Here is a 23,867-nt window from a genome sequence, read left to right on the forward strand (position 1 = left end):
GTCACTTCCCTGTTTGCGTTTCAGCTGGCAGACCATGCGTTCCAAGTCCCTTCTGGATACTGAAGGCCTGTTGAACTGTCAAAGGCTGCATACTGCTGCCATCTAGTGGGCAGATCTTGGAACTACGGCTTGTCAAGAAATGCATTTGCCACTCTGGTGTCGAACATTTGCCATATTAGGCTGCCGTCACACTAGCAGTATTTGGTCAGTATTTTACATCAGTATTTGTAGCCAAAACCAGGAGTGGAACAAGTAGAGGAAAAGTATAATAGAAAAATGTGCACCACTTCTGTATTTATCACCCACTCCTGGTTTATGCTTACTGATACTGATGGAAAATACTGACCAAATACTGCTAGTGTGACGGCAGCCTTACCAGGATACATCCAGGTCTGCAGTCTGGAAGCAATAGTCCAGGCGGCGCTGTATTCTGTTTTCTTAGTTTACCATGCTGTGAGTCTCAGAAGCTTCTCCGCCACTTCCTATAGCTTGAGTCTGATAAGGATTGATATGTGTCTTAGTCAGGCTCGGACTGGCCCACCGGGGAACCGGAGGATCCTCCGGTGGGCCCTGACACTGGCATCTGCTGGCTCCAGGGCCCTCCCCCCGCTCCAGGGCCCCCGCCAACCCCCCCACCCAACCCCCCCCCCCCCCCATGGAGCATCATGTGTGTCTGTTATACAGTATGGAGCATCATTTGTGGTCATTATACAGTATTGAGCATCATGCGCGGCCGTTATGCAGTATGGAGCATCATGTGTGGCCATTATACAGTATGGAGCATCATGTGTGGCCATTATACAGTATGGAGCATCATGTGTGGCCATTATACAGTATGGAGCATCATTTGTGGTCATTATACAGTATTGAGCATTATGTGGGATCATTATACAGTATGGAGCATCATGTGCGGCCGTTATACAGTATGGAGCATCATTTGTGGTCATTATACAGTATTGAGCATTATGTGGGATCATTATACAGTATGGAGCATCATGTGTGGCTGTTATACAGTATGGAGCATCATTTGTGGTCATTATACAGTATTGAGCATTATGTGTGGCCATTATACAGTATGGAGCATCATGTGTGGCCATTATACACTATGGAGCATCATGTGCGGCCGTTATGCAGTATGGAGCATCATTTGTGGTCATTATACAGTATTGAGCATTATGTGGGATCATTATACAGTATGGAGCATCATGTGTGGCCATTATACAGTATGCAGCATCATGTGTGGCCATTATACAGTATTGAGCATCATGTGCGGTCATTATACAGTATGGAGCACTGTGTGGCCATATTTTTGTTTGCTTATAATTATTGTATATAAAACAGTGTGATCAGCAGTGCTAAATGGCTGCGGTTGGGACGTGGATATGGGTGTGACTAGTTGTGAAATGGGTCTAGTCAGAGGCGTGGCCTGAAATTTGCCGCGGCGCACTACGCGCGCCGCAAACTTTATACCTCCTTCCCTTCTTCAAAAGTTGGGAGGTATGGTACCGCATTTGCCAGATCACGGCAAGTGCTGCAAATCCCATAGAGAATGACTGAGGCCGAACGCAGTGTTGCCATAAGTGATCCGTTACGCGGCAGATGCAGAAAAACTGCCCGATCTGCTGCAAAAGGCGACTTTCACATCAGCGATTCTTGCCAAAGTCACTGCCGATAGTGTCATACTCACCAAAAGGGGAGGCAGCACTAAAAGTGCCTAGGGCAGCAGAAACTCTAAATACGGCCCTGGGGGGCTACATTATATTCTGTGGGGGGACTGCATTATACTTCAGGTACTACATTATATTATAGGGGGCTACATCATACTATATGAGGGGTTACAGTATACTCTATGGGGGGCTGCATTATATTCTGTGGTGGGGCTGCATTATTCTCTCAGGGGACTACATAATATTATGGGGGCTACATCATACTATATGAGGGGGCTACAGTATACTCTATGGGGGGGCTGCATTATATTCTGTGGTGGAACTGCATTCTCTCAGGGGACTACATTATATTCTGTGCTGGGTGGCATTATACTATATGAGGGGGGGCTGCATTATACCCTATGGGGGTGCTACATTATATTCTATGGTGGGGACTGTGTCATACCTGAGAGGGTTGCATTATATTTTGTGGGTGCTGCATTATATTCTATGAGAGGGGACTGCATTATATTTTATGAGGGGGCTACATTATATTCTGTGAGGGGGCTACCCCAACCCTTGCTACATTATTAAGACGTGAACTACCTTATATTATACCCTGATATTAGCGCTTTTTACCACACAATTGGTGGTCTTGTATCTATTTCTATGTAGCTACATAGTGGGCCCCAAGAATGATTTTCTCTGGTGGGCCCAAGGTGCTCCAGTCCGACGCTGGTCTTAGTACATTCCTAAATCTTCACTTACTGCAAACAGTGGCAACCAGCAGCGCGCCAATTACTCATGGATGTGTAGGTATGGATGATGTATCATGTAGTCTAGCCAGTCCGCTTCATGTAGAACTCATCTACGGGACCTGTGGAAGATGTAAATGAACCACTAAAAGCCCTGAACAAGTTGCCTCTTCAATTTACGAGTTCATAATGAGGAGGTACGCAGCATATCTGCTAATTAATGGCATTTCCTACAGCTAACGTGACAAAACACGTAAGGTTCACCTATAGTACAACTTAAAGGGGTTGTTCCATGAACAAAGTACATTTTAATGAATAGATCTTGAAGTAATACTTTAAACAACTGGATGTGTTAATATAATGTTCCTGTGCTGAGATAATCTTATAAATGTGCCCCTGCTGTGTACTGTGTGATGGCTGTGTCTGACCGTACAGGGACATGGTCTGATCATACCACAGCTCCTGGGCACGGGGGACGGAAAAGAATATATAGACAGGACGGCAGAGGATCACAGCTGATTCTTTCTCTGGGGTAAAGCCAGATGTGTATCTAGGTTTTCTGGCACTTGGAGCAAGATTTCCGTTTGGCGTCCCCTCACCCCTCTCCAATCATATATGCGATTTGTACACTTAGTCACGTGACCGTATGAAAATGGCATATGAGTGAAGCAGCTAAGTGATGACTGCTTGATCCTGAATCCTGACAGTGAGTAAATTATACGCTGTTAGGATTGGCTGCAGGGCTTCATTTTATAATTAAAGGGTGCGTCCAGGTTTGAGATGAAGGTCTGCAGTCACTATGGGTGTCTGCAGGCTTCTGAATTCTCACAGCACATGCACTGCACACTTTTAGAATTCTCCCTTTCACAAGTATGTGATTTGTATACTTCCTGGCCACATTCCGACTAGACGTGCCTGGCCTAGCTCAATTCATTTTCACTGAGCGAGGCCACACATGTCTAGTCGGCAAGTGACCAGATGTCCAGACTCCAGACCCTATGATGAGTTTTCTCATTTACAGCTCTTCACTGCAGACTTCCATCTTCTCCGATCTTGTGCAGCACATCCCCACACGACACCCTCAAAGATAGCAGTGTCATTGTAATGCTCCTAAATAAAAATATCTTCCCTATGATGAGCCCCTAAATAAATAACTGCCCCCCCCCCCCACACTTTATTCCCCGCCAAAAATTTTAACCCCCACACTTTCCCTCTTATGGTACATGCCATCCACAGTGTCCACTGCTTTCTGCACTGGGTCCCCTCTTCACACTGTCCTCACACTGGGTCCCCCCTGTAGGGCCAGGTCTCTATACTATGCCCCCTCACCACATTCACACTCCTTCATATACTATCCTCACTTAGCTGTGTCCTTACACTGTTCTCTCATGCTACCCCCACACTACTGAGTCTCTATCCTGTGCCCACACTTTCCTTCCTCCATACTGTCTTCTCGTACTATTCCTCTCAATAGTCTCCTCACATGTTCCCCCTCCCTTCTCATACATTTACCCTCTCATTTTCCATACAGCCTCCTCACACATCCCTCTGACTCCCCATACTGTCCGCACCCATCCCATAACCCTGTGCCCGCATTCATTTTCCTCTCATTCTGTGTCCGCACCCATTCCGCCACTCGCCATACTGTGTCTGCACCTATCCCCCATACATGACCCTATCTCACCCCTTCCTCCTATTGTCTTCAAATCTGTCCTGCTCCCCATATTGTCTGCACCTATCCCTTCGTTTGCTCCCCAAACTTGTGTCCTTAAACCATCCTCCAGTTACACTAAATTTCCCCAGACCCATTACATAAAATACTCCCATCACAGAAAATACCTCCCCCACACAGTAAATACACACACCATAAATCCCCCCCAAACAGTAAATACACCCCGACACAGTAAATACCTCCTCCACACAATAAATACACATACACACACAATAAATCTCCCCCAAACAGTAAATACACCCCTACACACAGTAAATACCTCCCCCCACACAGTAAATACACATACACACACAATAAATCTCCCCCAAACAGTAAATACACCCCTACACACAGTAAATACCTCCCCCCACACAGTAAATACACATACACACACAATAAATCCCCCCAAACAGTAAATACCTCCTCCACACAGTAAATACCCCCCACACACATTAAATATCCACACACACACACAGTAAATACCTCCTCCACACAGTAAATACCCCCCCCCACACACACACACACACACACACACACACACACACACATTAAATACCCCACACACACACAGTAAATACGCACACACACATATTAACCCCTTCATGACCTTGGGATTTTTCGTTTTTCCGTGTTCGTTTTTCACTCCCCTCCTTCCCAGAGCCATAACTTTTTTATTTTTCCATCAATTTGGCCATGTGAGGGCTTATTTTTTGCGGGACGAGTTGTACTTTTGAACGACATCATTGGTTTTAGCATGTCGTGTACTAGAAAATGGGAAAAAAAATCCAAGTGCGGTGAAATTGCAAAAAAAGTGCAATCCCACACTTGTTTTTTGTTTGGCTTTTTTGCTAGGTTCACTAAATGCTAAAACTGACCTGACACTATGATTCTCCAGGTCAGTACGAGTTCATAGACACCTAACATGACACGGTTATTTTTTATCTAAGTGGTGAAAAAAAATTCCAAACTTTGCTTAAAAAAAAAAAAAAAAAAAATTGCGCCATTTTCTGATACTCGTAGCGTCTCCATTTTTCATGATCTGGGGTCGGTTGAGGGCTTATTTTTTGCGTGCCAAGCTGGCGTTTTTAATGATAGCATTTTGGTGCAGATACGTTCTTTTTATCGCCCGTTATTGCATTTTAATGCAATGTCGCGGCGACCTAAAAACGTAATTCTGGCGTTTCGAATTTTTTTCTCGCTACGCCGTTTAGCGATCAGGTTAATGCTTTTTTTTAATTGATAGATCGGGCGATTCTGAACGCGGCGATACCAAATATGTGTAGATTTGATTTTTTTTTTATTGATTTATTTTGATTGGGGCGAAAGGGGGGTGATTTAAACTTTTATATTTTTTTTATTTTTTTCACATTTTTTTTAACTTTTTTTTGTTTACTTTTGCCATGCTTCAATAGCCTCCATGGGAGGCTAGAAGCAGGCACAACGCGATCGGCTCTGCTACATAGCAGCGATCTGCTGATCGCTGCTATGTAGCAGAAATGGAGGTGTGCTGTGAGCGCCGACCACAGGGTGGCGCTCACAGCCACCGGTCATCAGTAACCATAGAGGTCTCAAGGACCTCTATGGTTACCATTCAGACGCATCGCCGACCCCCGATCATGTGACGGGGTCGGCGATGACGTCATTTCCAGCCGCCCGGCCGGAAGCGGTAGTTAAATGCCGCTGTCTGCGTTTGACAGCGGCATTTAACTAGTTAATAGGTGCGGGCAGATCGCGATTCTGCCCGCGCCTATTACGGGCACATGTCAGCTGTTCAAAACAGCTGACATGTCCCGGCTTTGATGCGGGCTCACCGCGGAGTCCTGCATCAAAGCAGGGGATCTGACCTCGGACGTACTATCCCGTCCGAGGTCAGATAGGGGTTAAATATCCACACACACACAGTAAATACCCCCCCAGGCAGTAAATAACTCTCAGCCCCATTACAGTACATTTCTCCAGATCTTCGGTGCCTTCTGCTCCACTAACGTTGAGCACTTACCACCAATGCTCTCTGTGCCGACGAGTGACATCAGCAGCATGATCACATGACCTGATCACGCTGCTGACGTCGCTCTGACTCTGCGGTCAGAGCTTCAATTGTACTCGCGTCCAAGAGATGCGAATACAATTGTTCACTGGGAGCGGAGGCTCTGCAGCTCCTCAGAGGTGGCTGTCAGTTTGACAGCTGGCTCAGAGAAATGCTGACTCCCAGACCAAGGGCCAACAGAATGCAGCCACTGGGGAAGACACTTCAGGCAGCCACATTAGGCGGCCTGACTGTGCCCCCTGGCGGCTGCACTCAGGGCACATGCCCCAGTTGCCCCCCACAGATACGCCTCTGGATAAAACATTTCCCTTCCTGTTTTTAAACAAGGTTTTACTTCAAAGAATTAATCATCTGTGGTCCCATGCTGTCCTGTCTGTATACTTTTTTGGTTACCTGTTGGCGACCATCACACAGGTTCCCGGATGCCACTTATCCTCAGAGGTATCCCATAGAATAAACATAGTCTCCCTCTCTCTCTCTCTGACCCAGGTCAGTATAACACAGATCCCTTTCCGTTACCTGTTGGTGCCTGCCACACAGGTTCAAGGATACCACTTATCCTCAGAGGTATCCCACAGACGTCTCTCACTCATGGTTATCAGACCGTCCATTCCAGAGGTATCTCACAGGCCTCCTTGCTCTGGCTCAGACTAGCCAGCATTCGCTCCCATGTGCCAAACACACCTCCACTACATAGGTGTAACCACACCCAGATACCTATCACATGGCTATCAGGTGATCATGACATCACCACACAATCACATACAGGCTTCATCTTGGGTATTCAGACACATCCCTTTGGGTGGGTTTGTAGGTGACTGGACCCACCCCTCTCTCCAATCACCTGGAAGTCTTCCCAATGTAAAACAAATCCCCCAGCAGTAGATCTGCTGAGCAAAACATTCCCAGGCTTCCATCACAGGGCCACCCACCTCTGCGATACATACCGCCCATTAATCACATGACCAGTCGCTATGCCACATATTCCCCCCCTCTGGCACTTTCTATTACCCGTCTCTGCCAGTCAAACCATCTGTCAAAGTCAGGCCCTGCTACTGAATCCTTTTGTAGATACCCATCCTCCGTCACATTTTTTAATAGAGATGACCCCTTGTCAGACCACCCGTAACCCAGGCGGTCAATCCGGCATCGCAATTCCCTTTCACCCATACCATCTGTCTGGTCTGACTCTTTTTCAACACGTCCGTTACAGGGTCTCCCGCTTAGGTCACTCAGCCCTGAGATAACTGAGGCATCACTACTTCTACCTCTTCCGTCAGGCCATCTTCTGTTATGTCTCTGCTGGCCATTTCTCCCATGGTCATTATTGACCAAAAAGCAGTTCTTCCATTTGTCTCTATGTCCTCCAATCTTTAGCGAACCTCTTCGCCTCTCTATACCGTGAGTTGAAGATGGCGGCCATCTTCTTTCCATTTCTTGCAGCTCTCTGTTGATCTGCTCCCTCTCATGTCTTAGCTGCTCGACTTCTTTTATGTACGCCACGCGATACCCCAGGAGCATCCGGATATTCCCAAGACTCTCCGTGGATCCGACAATGAGGAATGGAACCATCCCATCTTCACCCACGACCTGGGCTTTGTCATCAGCCGGAATGCTCACTCTCATCACATCGGACCTATTCACCATCTCCTGCATCACCTTCCCAAATGTTCCGATGACTTTCCTCACCAGACCTCTGGGCACTTGAACGATGTCTTCTACAATACCCAACCGACATTGAGCTTTCTTCAAAAGCTCCAGACGTTGAGCAGCTTCGTTATTTCTCAGCAAGATCATCTGCTTGGTGCGGAGGCATTGTAGGTGCATGTCCCTCAGGATAGCCACCCGCTTCACTGTGACTCCTTAGACAACAGTATGACCAACTGCTGCATCTATGGGGCCCAGTAGACACTACAAGCTTCTATTGCCTTTCTAAAGGCCTCATGCACCTCCTCACTGGCACACGCTTCTCGCATGTCTTCGGGTACCTCTATTACGCACTTGAAAACCGAAGTCTCACCTCCTTGGCTATATTGTTGGACCTCCTCGTCCTTAGCATCAGCACAGTTTTCTTGGTGTCCTTTGTTCGGCCATCTGCGTGGCACTTCCTCTGCTGGATTTCTTCCTCTGTGGAGGCCCCTTCTTTCGTCAGCCTCTCCAGCTCACTCTCCTTCATAGCGATCAGATCAGGAGAGCGCAACTTCCTCTGTGGAGGCCCCTTCTTTCGTCAGCCTCTCCAGCTCACTCTCCTTCATAGCGATCAGATCAGGAGAGCGCAACAGTTCGATTTCCTGGTCATCGGTGGATTTCTGAAGTAGGGGATTGGTCTCCTTTATCTTGAGCTCTCGGAAAACTTTATCTTGCTCCTCTACCAGGCAGCGACGCTCATCCTCTCTCTATAGAAGCTCCTGCTGATGCTTCTCTTGGGCCTTTCTAAGCACCTCCGTATCTTTCAATAAGGCCTTGTTCAAGGTTTGACACGCTGACAAGTGACCTTTGAGCTCAGAGACTTCCTTCTCCAGCTCATCCACTCTGTGCTCAACCGCTTGTCTCAGGACCCTTTCTCGCTCGACTGTTTTTTAAGCAGCTCTATGTTGTGGTCCTGCTCTCTTTTGGCCAGCACATATTGCACCATCAGTTCTTTTATTAGATTTTCAAATGAGCTCTCTTGTCCACCCATACTCTGCCTCTTCAGAGTTCCACCTGTTTCTGCATCCGCCTCTATTGTCTCTGCGGGGCTCTCTGTCTGTTCACTCTTAGGTACCTCTAGTCTCTTGGTAACTTCAGAGATCTCCATCTCTTCAGCATCAGGTACTCTGGAGCCTTCTTCATACTGAACCACATCACCCTTTCAGGGCACTGCAGATGTGGGTCGACTACAGGTCTGTTTTAATTCCAGCCCTACCTCTGTGCTGGGATTTGTCAAAGATAAAGTGACCTCCTTATCAAGGACAGTAACCTGATCTGTACCTGACCCTAACTCTTCCTCATCATCTCTCTTCTCAGAGGGTGTAGTCTGTCCCGCCTTTCCGCGGCCCCCCAGACGAGACGAAGATCTGTCATTTTTACTGGGCTCTCCTTTACTGCACTCTTTTTCCCTTGCGTTCGAGTCACAGTTTGAATAGGAGTCACCCCCTCTCACCCTGGAACAGCAAGTCCCCACTTAAACAAGTGTCAGACCCACACTTTCTTCCGGTCACCCGTAACTCTGGACTATTACTTACAGTCATGGCCAAAAGTATTGACACCCCTGCAATTCTGTCAGATAATACTCATTTTCTTCCTGAAAATGATTGCAAACACAAATTATTTGGTATTATTATCTTCATTTAATTTGTCTTAAATGAAAAAACACAAAAGAGAATGAAGCAAAAAGCAAAATATTGATCATTTCACACAAACCTCCAAAAATGGGCCAGACAAAAGTATTGGCACCCTCAGCCTAATACTTGGTTGCACAACCTTTAGTCAAAATAACTGCGACCAACCGCTTCCGGTAACCATCAATGAGTTTCTTACAATGCTCTGTTGGAATTTTAGACCATTCTTCTTTGGCAAACTGCTCCAGGTCCCTGATATTTGAAGGATGCCTTCTCCAAACTGCCATTTTTAGATCTCTCCACAGGCGTTCTATGGGATTCAGGTCTGGACTCATTGCTGGCCACCTTAGAAGTCTCCAGTGTTTTCTCTCAAACCATTTTCTAGTGCTTTTTGAAGTGTGTTTTGGGTCATTGTCCTGCTGGAAGACCCATGACCTCTGAGGGAGACCCAGCTTTCTCACACTGGGCCCTACATTATGCTGCAAAATTTGTTGGTAATCTTCAGACTTCATAATGCCATGCACACGGTCAAGCAGTCCAGTGCCAGAGGCAGCAAAGTAACCCCAAAACATCAGGGAAACTCCGCCATGTTTGACTGTAGGGACTGTGTTCTTTTCTTTGAATGCCTCTTTTTTCTCCTGTAAACTCTATGTTGATGCCTTTGCCCAAAAAGCTCTACTTGTGTCTCATCTGACCAGAGAACATTCTTCCAAAACGTTTTAGGCTTTTTCAGGTAAGTTTTGGCAAACTCCAGCCTGGCTTTTTTATGTCTCGGGGTAAGAAGTGGGGTCTTCCTGGGTCTCCTACCATACAGTCCCTTTTCATTCAGACGCCGACGGAGAGTACGGGTTGACACTGTTGTACCCTCGGACTGCAGGGCAGCTTGAACTTGTTTGCCTGTTAGTCGAGGTTCTTTATCCAACATCCGCACAATCTTGTGTTGAAATCTCTTGTCAATTTTTCTTTTCCGTCCACATCTAGGGAGGTTAGCCACAGTGCCATGGGCTTTAAACTTCTTGATGACACTGCACACGGTAGACACAGGAACATTCAGGTCTTTGGAGATGGACTTGTAGCCTTGAGATTGCTCATGCTTCCTCACAATTAACAGGAATCCCCCCAGCCTGCTGCTGTAGTGGGGCTTCAATAAGGCCATTCTGTCTCTCCTCTGAGCAACCCTACACTTCATCAACTTCCCATAGGTCTTCAAAGACCACAAAGTCCCAGCCCTTCTCAAAGGGGTAGAACAAGTTTGGTGTTATACCGCCATCTTTGCACTCTACACTTTTGGACATATCAATGATCACTCTGTCCACAGTGACCCCATGGATGCAGTGAACCTTGACCTTTTTCTCGGTTAGACAGAGAACGAGATGAGTTCCCGTCAGAGTCACCTGACTCTTTGAGTCCAGCAGTCCAGATACTCCTTCACGGTGTAACATCACAGTACAGACCTGCGGCCTGTCATCAAACGGGAAGTCTATGCCGCAGTCGGAATACGCAAAACACAAACACCCGCTGTTACCCAGACAGGTCCACTGAGGTAACCGGTGCCACCCTTTTTGAAAGTTCCACCTCTTTCTGGACTCCACCCCTTTCATAACTCAACACCTTTTCGTGACTCCACCCCTTTGGGCCACTACTCCCTTTTGGGACTCCGACCCCTTTTGGGCAACCATCCCTGCTTGGGTTACCGACCTTTTTTTGGGACACCACCCTTTTTAGGGACACTACCCCTTCCATGGGGTACACCCAGTGGACTCCCCATGGTACTCTCAGGCCCCAGTTCGCACAGAACACCAATATGTCTCTGGGCTTGCACTGGCCCTTTAAGAGTTTGCACGATCTGAACCAACAATATTTTTATGACACCTCACCAGCTCCTGCTGGCGCTACCACAGCTCCTGCTGCAGTCACACACCACCAGCACCTCCGGCTGCTGATCACAAACCGCTGCTGCTGCCACTGGAGCTCCAGCTGTTGCAGAACATCTTGCTGCAACTGCAGCTCCTCTCCACAAGCTTCTGCACAGCTCCGCACCGCAGATTTCATGGACCCGCCGATCCACAGCAACTCTTTGTAACCCCGCCAAGTTACAGCCCAATGCTTGTCAGCTTCGTGACCCCGCCGAGCCACAGCAATCACCTCCACACGTGGTTCCTGGACCATTGCCCGCAGTCTAGGACCAACTGTAAGATAACGCTTACTGCATGTCTTGGGGGACACTCACTTGGCAACGGGATAAATGCACTCAGGCACGATTTTCTTACAAGAAAAGTCTCTTAGGTTTATTTCCACATTAGCATAAAACACAACCTCAGGGACTTGGTAGTGTGCAACAGCCTGAACACCGTCTGTACATATTCAGCTTTACAGTGGAACCACAGTCCCTCACTGACCCCGGTCAGCATAACACGGATTACAGTCCGTTACCTGTTGGCGACCATCACACAAGTTCACAGATGCCTCTTACCCTCAGAGAGATCCCATAGAGTAAACAGTCTCTCTCTCTCTGACCCCACTCAGTATAACAGGGATCCCTGTCCATTACCTGTTGGTGCCGGCCACACAGGTTCCCGGATGCCTCTTATCCTCAGAGGTATCCCATAGAGTAAACAGTCTCTCTCTCTGACCCCGGTCAGTATAACACAGATCCCTTTCCGTTACCTATTGGTGTCGGCCACACAGGTTCCCGGATACCTCTTATCCTCAGAGGTACCCCACAGACATCTCTCACTGACCCCAGTCAGTATCACTCACAGTTATCAGACCGTCCACTCCGGAGGTATGTCACAGGCCTTGCTCTGGCTCAGACTAGCCAGCACTCGCTCCTATGTGCCAAACACACCTCCACTACATAGGTATAACCACACCCAGGTACCTATCACATGGCTAGTCAGGTGATTGTGACATCACCACAGGTCCTTAAACACACAATCACATACAGGCTTCATCTTGGGCAGAGGTGTCAAACTGCATTCCTCGAGGGCCGCAAACAGGTCATGTTATCAGGATTTCCTTGTATTTCACAAGGTGCTGGAATCATTCTGTGCAGGTGATTAAATTATCACCTGTGCAATACAAGGAAATCCTGAAAATATGACCTGTTTGCGGCCCTCGATGAATGCAGTTTGACACCTCTGATCTTGGGTATTCAGACACATCCCTTTGGATGGGTTTGTAGGTGACTGAACCCACCCATCTCTCCAATCAGCTGGAAGCCTTACCAATGTAAAACAAATCCCCCAGCAGATCTGCTGAGCAAAAGATGCCCAGGCTTCCATCACAGGGCCACCTACCTCTGTGATACATACCGCCCGTTAATCACATGACCAGTCGCTATGCCACAGTGCCCATTTAATAATGTCTTGAGTCCCCTCATGTACAGTGAACCTGTAATTATTTATATATAGTCTTGAAAACAATATATCTACAGCCAATAGAAGCTGTATATATATATAGAGAGAGAGAGAGAGAGAGAGAGAGAGAGAGAGAGAGAGAGATTCAAAAAAGAGGCAGCACTCCATAATTCAAGTGAAAAAAATGTGGAAGGTTTTAATCAACCCACATAGCTGGGCGACGTTTCAGCTCCATCTGAGCCTTTTTCAAGCAGTGAGTGACCATATCTGGTGTCCTTTTATATGTGTCTCAACAAGAATCAAATTAGATCCAATTATATTATACAATCAATTAATATTTACATGACATATACATTCTTCTATATTTACATCCAGTGTCTAAACATAATAAAGTGACCTGTGCTGCTGTGCTTTTAAAATCAATTCCTCAGTCCACCCCTGATTAATCTATTATATTGTTTATGGTCCTTGTTACAATTAGTGCGCCAATACTTATTTTCATTTTATGTATATTGTAAATAACCTACCCCCGTTTCACATGTTGGGCAATGGAGGACAGTCAGATTATAAGTCGGCGTTCCACACTGCTTACTGCGCATGACAAAGCCGCATCATCGCTTGGTACCCCTGTTTGAGCCAATAGAACGCTCTGTAGGGCGTTCTTTCCTAGGCGCATGCGCAGTAGCGTTAGAAACCGCCATATTGGTTGTGGCACACTGAGATACTGCAACCTGTATAACTAGCGTCTGCGCAGTAGCACCCTGCAGCCCAATAGTTTTCATAGCGTACATTCTAGTATCTTAATGCCGAAAATTCATAATTGCACCGCAAACTCTAGCGCGGCACATAATTTGGCTGCACCTCTATTTGTAGCTCGCCCGCTCAACCAAGTACCTTAAATTGTTCACGCTATGCGGATCGTACATCTAAGTCCAAGTGCATTTAACAAATGCTGCCTCTTTTTTGAATCTCTGTGAATCTGGTGCAATCATTGGACTGATTGCCTGAGGCCCTGCACCTGAAGATAAGTATAAGCGTGGTGCTGTTCCTTTTTTTCTATTATATGTATATATATATATATATATATATATATATATATATATCCTTATACATCTCATTCCTCGTTCTTTATTTCCGTATTTTTTCCAATCCTAATATTTTCATTCTCATGGTCTTTACGCCTATCTATAACCTTCTTTTATATTCCCCATCATTTCATTAATCTCACATTACTAATCCTCCTTTCTGTGCGGCCTTAATCTCCTGTTAATCCTTCTATCGCTTGTGGATCCCACGCATGATCGTTATAATAATCGTTGTCATTTTCCACTACCTGGTCTCGGGTCACGCCGGTGCATGCGTGTGTGCATCTTCCGACTAATTCCTTAGACCTTTGGCATCGCTCGGCTTTTCGACTCATGTGACCAGTCCGGATCATGTGACACACCCAGATATGAAGACTTTATTGCATTTAACCCTTTCACAACATGCGCCGCACATGTACGGCGCATGTCATGTCCCTCCCTATGATGACACAAAAGAGAATAGTAAAACCAAAAACACTCAGTTTGAAAAAATGTTGCAGTAATCCGCAAGTGCTAGTAAAAGATGTAAAAAACAGGGTATTTGGTTGATACGTTTTTTGCAAAAAATGTATACTAAGCTGCTCTACCAATCTTCACGGTATACCCTTATCAGAGCAGTCCTAACTAATGTATGCAATCCCTATCTGATGTATTTAAAAACCTGATCATCTGTATATAACCTGTGTGAACAGGGTTCAGAGGGGAAAAATCCATGTGTGCATACAGGGTAGAACAGCTTTTGTGCAGATAGCCCAAGAGGAGTGGTGGAACTCCCCAGTCTTGTAGACACAAGAGAACAATTATGGAAACAGGAACGCATGGGCTACTTGCACAGTGAACAAGTCTGTATGATCATGTTCACACACCACCAAGAAACCTGAAGACACAAAAGAGAATAGTAAAACCAAAAACACTCAGTTTGAAAAAATGTTGCAGTAATCCGCAAGTGCTAGTAAAAGATGTAAAAAACAGGGTATTTGGTTGATACGTTTTTTGCAAAAAATGTATACTAAGCTGCTCTACCAATCTTCACGGTATACCATTATCAGAGCAGTCCTAACTAATGTATGCAATCCCTATCTGATGTATTTAAAAACCTGATCATCTGTATATAACCTGTGTGAACAGGGTTCAGAGAGGAAAAATCCATGTGTGCATACAGGGTAGAACAGCTTTTGTGCAGATAGCCCAAGAGGAGTGGTGGAACTCCCCAGTCTTGTAGACACAAGAGAACAATTATGGAAACAGGAACGCATGGGCTACTTGCACAGTGAACAAGTCTGTATGATCATGTTCACACACCACCAAGAAACCTGAAGACACAAAAGAGAATAGTAAAACCAAAAACACTCAGTTTGAAAAAACTGTTCACACAGGTTATATACAGATGATCAGGTTTTTAAATACATCAGATAGGGATTGTATAAACCACAGAAGGAAGGCGGGCACAACCGCTAGGGGATCACCTAAAACATGCTACAAAAAGACACAATGAATGACCAAAGAGAAAGGGTAGCATGTATAAAGAAGGGATCACCACCAAGATATATCCAAACTATAACAATTTTATTACAAACCACACATATAATGAACACAACACCAATTAAAAACAATTAAAAATGCACAAACAAAGCAGCATAATATGAACCAGACCGGTAATAAGGTCAAAACCAGAGCATCACCCTAAAAGCTACCTAAGGGATAAGGAGATAGAAAAGTACACCGCCCTCCTATGGCCAGATATAGCCAGACATAGGCGTCCTATATTACCTGTCACAGTGTACAAGGTTCCCCAGGCAGAGTCCCCATGTAAGAGGTAAAGGCAATAAAAGATGGTGAGGTAAGAGGGTGACGCCAGGCAAAAATGCCCAACTGGGGAGTTCCACCACTCCTCTTGGGCTATCTGCACAAAAGCTGTTCTACCCTGTATGCACACATGGATTTTTCCTCTCTGAACCCTGTTCACACAGGTTATATACAGATGATCAGGTTTTTAAATACATCAGATAGGGATTGCATACATTAGTTAGGACTGCTCTGATAAGGGTATACCGTGAAGATTGGTAGAGCAGCTTAGTATACATTTTTTGCAAAAAACGTATCAACCAAATACCCTGTTTTTTACATCTTTTACTAGCACTTGCGGATTACTGCAACATTTTTTCAAACTGAGTGTTTTTGGTTTTACTATTCTCTTTTGTGTCTTCAGGTTTCTTGGTGGTGTGTGAACATGATCATACAGACTTGTTCACTGTGCAAGTAGCCCATGCGTTCCTGTTTCCATAATTGTTCTCTTGTGTCTACAAGACTGGGGAGTTCCACCACTCCTCTTGGGCTATCTGCACAAAAGCTGTTCTACCCTGTATGCACACATGGATTTTTCCTCTCTGAACCCTGTTCACACAGGTTATATACAGATGATCAGGTTTTTAAATACATCAGATAGGGATTGCATACATTAGTTAGGACTGCTCTGATAAGGGTTTACCGTGAAGATTGGTAGAGCAGCTTAGTATACATTTTTTGCAAAAAACGTATCAACCAAATACCCTGTTTTTTACATCTTTTACTAGCACTTGCGGATTACTGCAACATTTTTTCAAACTGAGTGTTTTTGGTTTTACTATTCTCTTTTGTGTCTTCAGGTTTCTTGGTGGTGTGTGAACATGATCATACAGACTTGTTCACTGTGCAAGTAGCCCATGCGTTCCTGTTTCCATAATTGTTCTCTTGTGTCTACAAGACTGGGGAGTTCCACCACTCCTCTTGGGCTATCTGCACAAAAGTTGTTCTACCCTGTATGCACACATGGATTTTTCCTCTCTGAACCCTGTTCACACAGGTTATATACAGATGATCAGGTTTTTAAATACATCAGATAGGGATTGCATACATTAGTTAGGACTGCTCTGATAAGGGTATACCGTGAAGATTGGTAGAGCAGCTTAGTATACATTTTTTGCAAAAAACGTATCAACCAAATACCCTGTTTTTTACATCTTTTACTAGCACTTGCGGATTACTGCAACATTTTTTCAAACTGAGTGTTTTTGGTTTTACTATTCTCTTTTGTGTCTTCAGGTTTCTTGGTGGTGTGTGAACATGATCATACAGACTTGTTCACTGTGCAAGTAGCCCATGCGTTCCTGTTTCCATAATTGTTCTCTTGTGTCTACAAGACTGGGGAGTTCCACCACTCCTCTTGGGCTATCTGCACAAAAGCTGTTCTACCCTGTATGCACACATGGATTTTTCCTCTCTGAACCCTGTTCACACAGGTTATATACAGATGATCAGGTTTTTAAATACATCAGATAGGGATTGCATACATTAGTTAGGACTGCTCTGATAAGGGTATACCGTGAAGATTGGTAGAGCAGCTTAGTATACATTTTTTGCAAAAAACGTATCAACCAAATACCCTGTTTTTTACATCTTTTACTAGCACTTGCGGATTACTGCAACATTTTTTCAAACTGAGTGTTTTTGGTTTTACTATTCTCTTTTGTGTCTTCAGGTTTCTTGGTGGTGTGTGAACATGATCATACAGACTTGTTCACTGTGCAAGTAGCCCATGCGTTCCTGTTTCCATAATTGTTCTCTTGTGTCTACAAGACTGGGGAGTTCCACCACTCCTCTTGGGCTATCTGCACAAAAGCTGTTCTACCCTGTATGCACACATGGATTTTTCCTCTCTGAACCCTGTTCACACAGGTTATATACAGATGATCAGGTTTTTAAATACATCAGATAGGGATTGCATACATTAGTTAGGACTGCTCTGATAAGGGTATACCGTGAAGATTGGTAGAGCAGCTTAGTATACATTTTTTGCAAAAAACGTATCAACCAAATACCCTGTTTTTTACATCTTTTACTAGCACTTGCGGATTACTGCAACATTTTTTCAAACTGAGTGTTTTTGGTTTTACTATTCTCTTTTGTGTCTTCAGGTTTCTTGGTGGTGTGTGAACATGATCATACAGACTTGTTCACTGTGCAAGTAGCCCATGCGTTCCTGTTTCCCTCCCTATGATGTGGGCTCCTTCACTGAGCCCACATCTTTCCCAACACGTCAGCTGTTGTAGCCATATTGACGGAAAAATACAAGTTATTGCTGTGGGAAGAAGGGGAGCGAAAAACAGAAACACAAAAACGAAAAGGGCTGCGGCGTGAAGGGGTTAAAAGGTCCTTCCGTGGCGCACAGTGCACATACCACCACGCTTTTCTGGTGCACGACCAATGTTGGACTGGGGTGACAAGGGCCCACCAATAACATTGACTTTGGGGGACCCACTTTTCACCTGCATGCAAATATTATACTACACCCATTCACAAATTTACCTATATCTCTATATAATAATAAACTGGGTAGTGTGGTTAGTGAATGATGAGGTGCTGCTCTTTTCTGTACAGAGTAAATCAAGTGAATTATGTCAAGTACTGCCCATACAGTGGGGGCCCAGATCTACACAGGAGCCCACCGGGGGATTTCCCTTTTTACCCTGTGGGCCAGTCCGAGCCTGTGCACGACGATTCTCCTACCTACAGGTAACTTGTTACATATTTTACCTTCACTTGTCTCTTGCATTTTCAACATGACTAACTATATCTATTTCATTTGTACTCGCTCTTTCCATATACCTTATATCTCATTACCTATCATTTATACAACTCCATGTTGTGTACTATCAATTTAACCCTAGACTGACTTTCTAAACAAACCCTCCCTAACCTTTCTCCCCCTAATGGGCTATGAATATTCTCTTATATGAAGTTATATTGTATTTGACATGCATTTTTACCATATTAAACATTCTTTTCACTGAGCTGTTGCTAGAGATAAACTTTTCTCAAACACATGACTGGCTTTAAATTTTATATTGACCAGTGTTCGTCCCCTCCCTTGTTTTTTTTTTATGTTCTTTTCTTTTCGGTGAATGCACATCAATTGCTTCCACTGACTGAAGATATATGTTTTTTAAAACGGTATACAGTTATATGAAAAAGTTTGGGCACCCCTATTAATCTTAAGCTTAATGTTTTCTAAAAAATTTTTTTTTGCAACAGCTATTTCAGTTTCATATATCCAATAACTGTTGGACACAGTAATGTTTCTGCCTTGAAATGAGGTTTATTGTACTAACAGAAAATGTGCAATCTGCATTCAAACAAAATTTGACAGGTGCATAAGCAAAAGATACTTAAAGTGGCCACTTGCAAGTTGTTCTCCTGTTTGAATCTCCTCCGAAGAGTGGCATCATGGGCTCCTCAAAACAACTGTCTAATGATCTGAAAACAGATTATTCAACATAGTTGTTCAGGGGAAGGAAACAAAAATCTGTGTCAGAGATTTAACCTGTCATTTTCCACTGTAAAGAACATAGTAAGGAAATGGAAGAACACAGGTACAGTTCTTGTTAAGGCCAGAAGTGGCAGGCCAAGAAAAACATCAGGAAGGCAGAGAAGAATGGTGAGATCAGTCAAGGACAATCCTCAGACCACCTCCAGAGAGCTGCAGCATCAACTTGCTGCAGATGGTGTCACTGTGCATCGGTCAACTATACAACGCACTTTGCACAAGGAGAAGCTGTAAGGGAGAGTGATGCGAAAGAAGCCATTTCTGCAAGCACGCCAAAAACAGTCAGCTGAGGTATGCAAAAGCACATTTGGAGAAGCCAATTTCTTTTTGGAAGAAGGTCCTGTGGACTGATGAAACCAAGATTGAGTTGTTTGGTCATACAAAAAGGCGTTATGAGGACGGTATCATCCCTAAAAAATTGGTAGATGAAACTATAAAATTGCAGCCTAGATTGGCGACTTCTTATATTCTGCCTAAGTTGCATAAGGACCCAATAGACCCACCCGGGAGACCCATTGTGTCAGCCATAGGGTGTCTGTGTGAAAACATTTGTGCAATAATAGATCATTATTTACAAACAATAGTACTTACATTACCCTCCTATATAAAGGATACAACCAGTATGCTGAGGAGATTGGACTCATTACAATTGGAAGAGGGGGCAATTTTTGTCACTGCAGACGTAGAAGCATTGTATTCGTCCATAAGGCATAAAGATGGTCTGTTGGCAGTCTCCCACTTTCTATATGAGAGTAATTTGGATCCTCCTCTAATTGAATTTATACTGTTGCTCCTCCAATTTGTATTAGAGCATAATGTTTTTATTTTTAATAAAGAGATTTTTTTGCAAGAACAAGGTACAGCGATGGGGGCCTTATGTGCCCCCTCGTATGCAAACCTTTTCATGGGATTTTGGGAAAGAAAGATTTTTCAGGAAGACGTTGTTGTCGGTAGCGAGTCCATACATGGGTGGAGTCGCTACATCGACGACATTATCTTTATATGGGAGGATTCTGTTGAAAATTTATTGCTACTCATGAAATGGTTGAATCAGAATGAATTAAACATTAGGCTTTCCTTTAATTATGGGAGAAAAGTTGAATTTTTGGATCTCAAAATTGAAGCCCTTCCAGATGGTTATGTGGTTACAGATGTGTTCAGAAAGAAAACAGTGACTAATAGTCTGCTGCACGCATCTTCTGCCCATCATGGATCAACAATTAAAGGCATTCCGACTGGCCAATTCATGAGGTTAAAAAGAATCTGTACCACGGAAGAAAATTTCATGCGGCAAGCATCAGATCTGGCCTATAGGCTGGTTGGCCGTGGATACAGTAAAAGGACGATCAAAAAAGGATTAAAAAAGGCAAATAAGTATACTAGGGAGGAGCTTTTGTATAGTCAGAATACAAATAAAAAAGAGAAAACAGAGACCTCTAATCATGTAAGATTCATTACTGAATATAACAAGCAATGGCCGGAATTAGTTTCAATTGTAGATAAACACTGGGGTATTCTGCAATCGGATCCAATTTTGAAAAAGATTCTACCTAAACGACCACTCATGACTCCTAGACGGTCTAAGAACCTTGGTGATTTTTTGGTACATAGTCACTATTTGAATCCATCTATAGAGAGAATGGAACCAAAACTCCAAGGATTCTTTCCCTGCAATGCCTGTAAAGCATGTGGTAACCATTTTAAAAGTACATGTTTTCCTAATCATGATGGCACTAGGACCTTTAAAATCTGGAAAAAACTTACCTGCTCCTCAAAAGGGGTGGTTTACCAGCCACGCATGTTGTCCATGTAAGAAGGTATATGTAGGCCTCACCACTCGCGAACTTAGAACAAGAACAAGAGAACATGTTAGAGACATAGAGAAGGCGTCCACAGTGGAAGATATTGCCTTACTAAAAACTCTTCCGAGGCACTTTAAGCTCTACCATCAGTGTGATCCCTCTGGCTTAAAGATACAGGCCATTGATCAAGTTAATCTAGGGCCCAGAGGAGGTAATCTGAGCAAAGCTCTAGCACAGAGGGAGTGCAAATGGATTTATCTCTTAGGCACCATGGCTCCACGTGGCCTTAATGAAAATTTGGGATTCATGGCGTTTTTGTAGTATATTGCAGGTTCTAGATCCTATGTAAAATATTAAATGTCAAAAAAATTTCCCCCTATTTTCTTGTTTTTAATTCTTTATTTTAGTCTGTGTTCGTGTGTGTCAATTTTAACTTATTTTGTTTATTATGCAGTGAGGATTGTTCATTTGAAGTGCTTGTCCAGTCCCTAATGATATGCGTAGGATGGCTTACCCACCAGATATATGGATCACCTGAATGCATCGTTTTTTGAAGCAATTCATCTATGGGGAGCCACATGCTTTATGTTTCATGAAGCCACCTATATCACTTTATAATTGCTTCATTTGTTTGGGACATTTTCTTTATTTATTAAGAATTATATATGTGTAATAATTGTTTTTTATTTGATTTATCGTTTTTTCCTTCTCCCCTTTTTTCTGATTATGGTTATTCCTTCTCCCCCGTTTTTTTTCTTATTTATTTTTTTATTATTTATCAATATAATTGGCTGCACTGTGTCTGTGGCAGCACTCCATGTGTTAAATTAAATATATATCTGTACGTATATGAATGTGTATGTATATGTATATTTATGCGTAGGCATATATGTTTGTATATATATGTGTCTGGTCTATCACGTATTATACTATTTATGTTCACCATTGTCACTAATATTTTTGTAATATTCATCCTCTTATTTATATTTTCATATATTCACTTATTTTCTATTTATTGCAGATTTTTCACATAACCTTAATAATCAGATTTAAAGAACAACACTTCACTATCTTTTTTCCCCCCTCCTTTTTTCCTTTTTCTCACCGTGCGCTTTATTATACACTTCTTTCGGTATATTATCGGTTAATAATTAAGTCCGCACAGTGCTCCTGTCACTTCTTTTTTCTTCTTTCTGATCATCTCAGCGCGCGGTCAGCGCATGCGCAGTTTGGGGCGACTCTGTGACTTTCTGTCCCACCCTCTGCTGGATGCAGTGCGTTTCACGCCTGCGTTCCAGGCGTGCGGCAAGGGAAGTCACCATTTCATTAGAGGAAGCCCGGAAAACTGTGCATGCGCAATGATACGCTGGAGACGCTGACATATGAATCAGCTGTGTATGTGCGCGCAAGGAGGGTTTAAATAGACTGATATATTATAGCACACCTACACGCCCCCATTTGAGGAAGCCAGTATGGCGAAATGGCGCTGTCGGGGTCACTGATGGTCTCCTGTGTAAGTAATAGAATTCACATGCTGGGATACTTTTTATCTTTACATTTCTTATTGCACTTTAGATCCTAATCTTCTGAAATTGTTGCTAGTCTGATTGCAATATGCATAGTTGTACAGCACAGAGCACTTTATATAGTGCTGGTCACTAATGCTGCTAGTCAATATAACTATATGCATTTTTGCACAGTACTGTGCACTTTATATACACCATGTTAGGACATACATAGTTATTGTATATAAATAACACTGTCCAGGTTCAAGGGAATTTTTTGCAGTAAGTATTTTCCTTCTGTCTTGCCCCCCAAAAATAATTTTTTGCATGATGCATTTTACTTAACGGGCGTTATAGATTTTGTAGTATTTATGGGATGTATTTATACATTTATTTATAATATTCTTTGAACCTTTTGGATTGTGTATTCCCAGAATAACTTAATTCTTACACATGTTACCATCAGTTATTTCAATTTTGAAACTTCCTTGTCTTGTTTTATGTGAAATTTTTTTAATATTTTATCTACTTGTGCCTTAGCCTTTGTATTTTGCCAGTTATCTACCTGGTAAATATGAGTTTATTATACTGATTGGAGGTGGCCATTCCACTACTGGACCTTTTTTGGTAATGTAAAAATTTGACAGGTGCATAAGTAGGGGCACCCCACCAGAAAAGTGGCATTAATATTTAGTAGATCCTCCTTTTGCAAAAATAACAGCCTCTAGTCGCTTCCTGTAGCTTTTAATGAGTTCCTGGATCCTGGATGAAGGTATTTTTGACCATTCCTCTTTACAAAACAATTCCAGTTCAGTTAAGTTTGATGGTCGCCGAGCATGGACAGCCCTCTTCAAATGATCCCACAGATGTTCAATGATATTCAGGTCTGGGGACTGGGATGGCCATTCCAGAACAGTGTAATTGTTCCTCTGCATGAATGCCTCAGTAGATTTGGAGCGGTGTTTGGATCATTGTCTTGCTGAAAGATCCATCCCCTGCGTAACTTCAATTTTGCCACTGATTCATGAACATTATTGTAAAGAATCTGCTGATACTGAGAGGAATCCATGTGTCCCTCAACTTTAACAAGATTCCCGGTGCCGGCATTGGCCACACAGCCCCAAAGCATGATGGAACCTCCACCAAATTTTACTGTGAGTAGCAAGTGTTTTTCTTGGAATGCTGTGTTTTTTGGCCGCCATGCATAATGCCTTTTTGTATGACCAAACAACTCAATCTTGGTTTCATCAGTCCACAGGACCTTCTTCCAAAAAG

This window comes from Ranitomeya imitator, chromosome 2, assembly GCF_032444005.1.
Source record: "Ranitomeya imitator isolate aRanImi1 chromosome 2, aRanImi1.pri, whole genome shotgun sequence".
Classification (NCBI taxonomy): domain Eukaryota; kingdom Metazoa; phylum Chordata; class Amphibia; order Anura; family Dendrobatidae; genus Ranitomeya; species Ranitomeya imitator.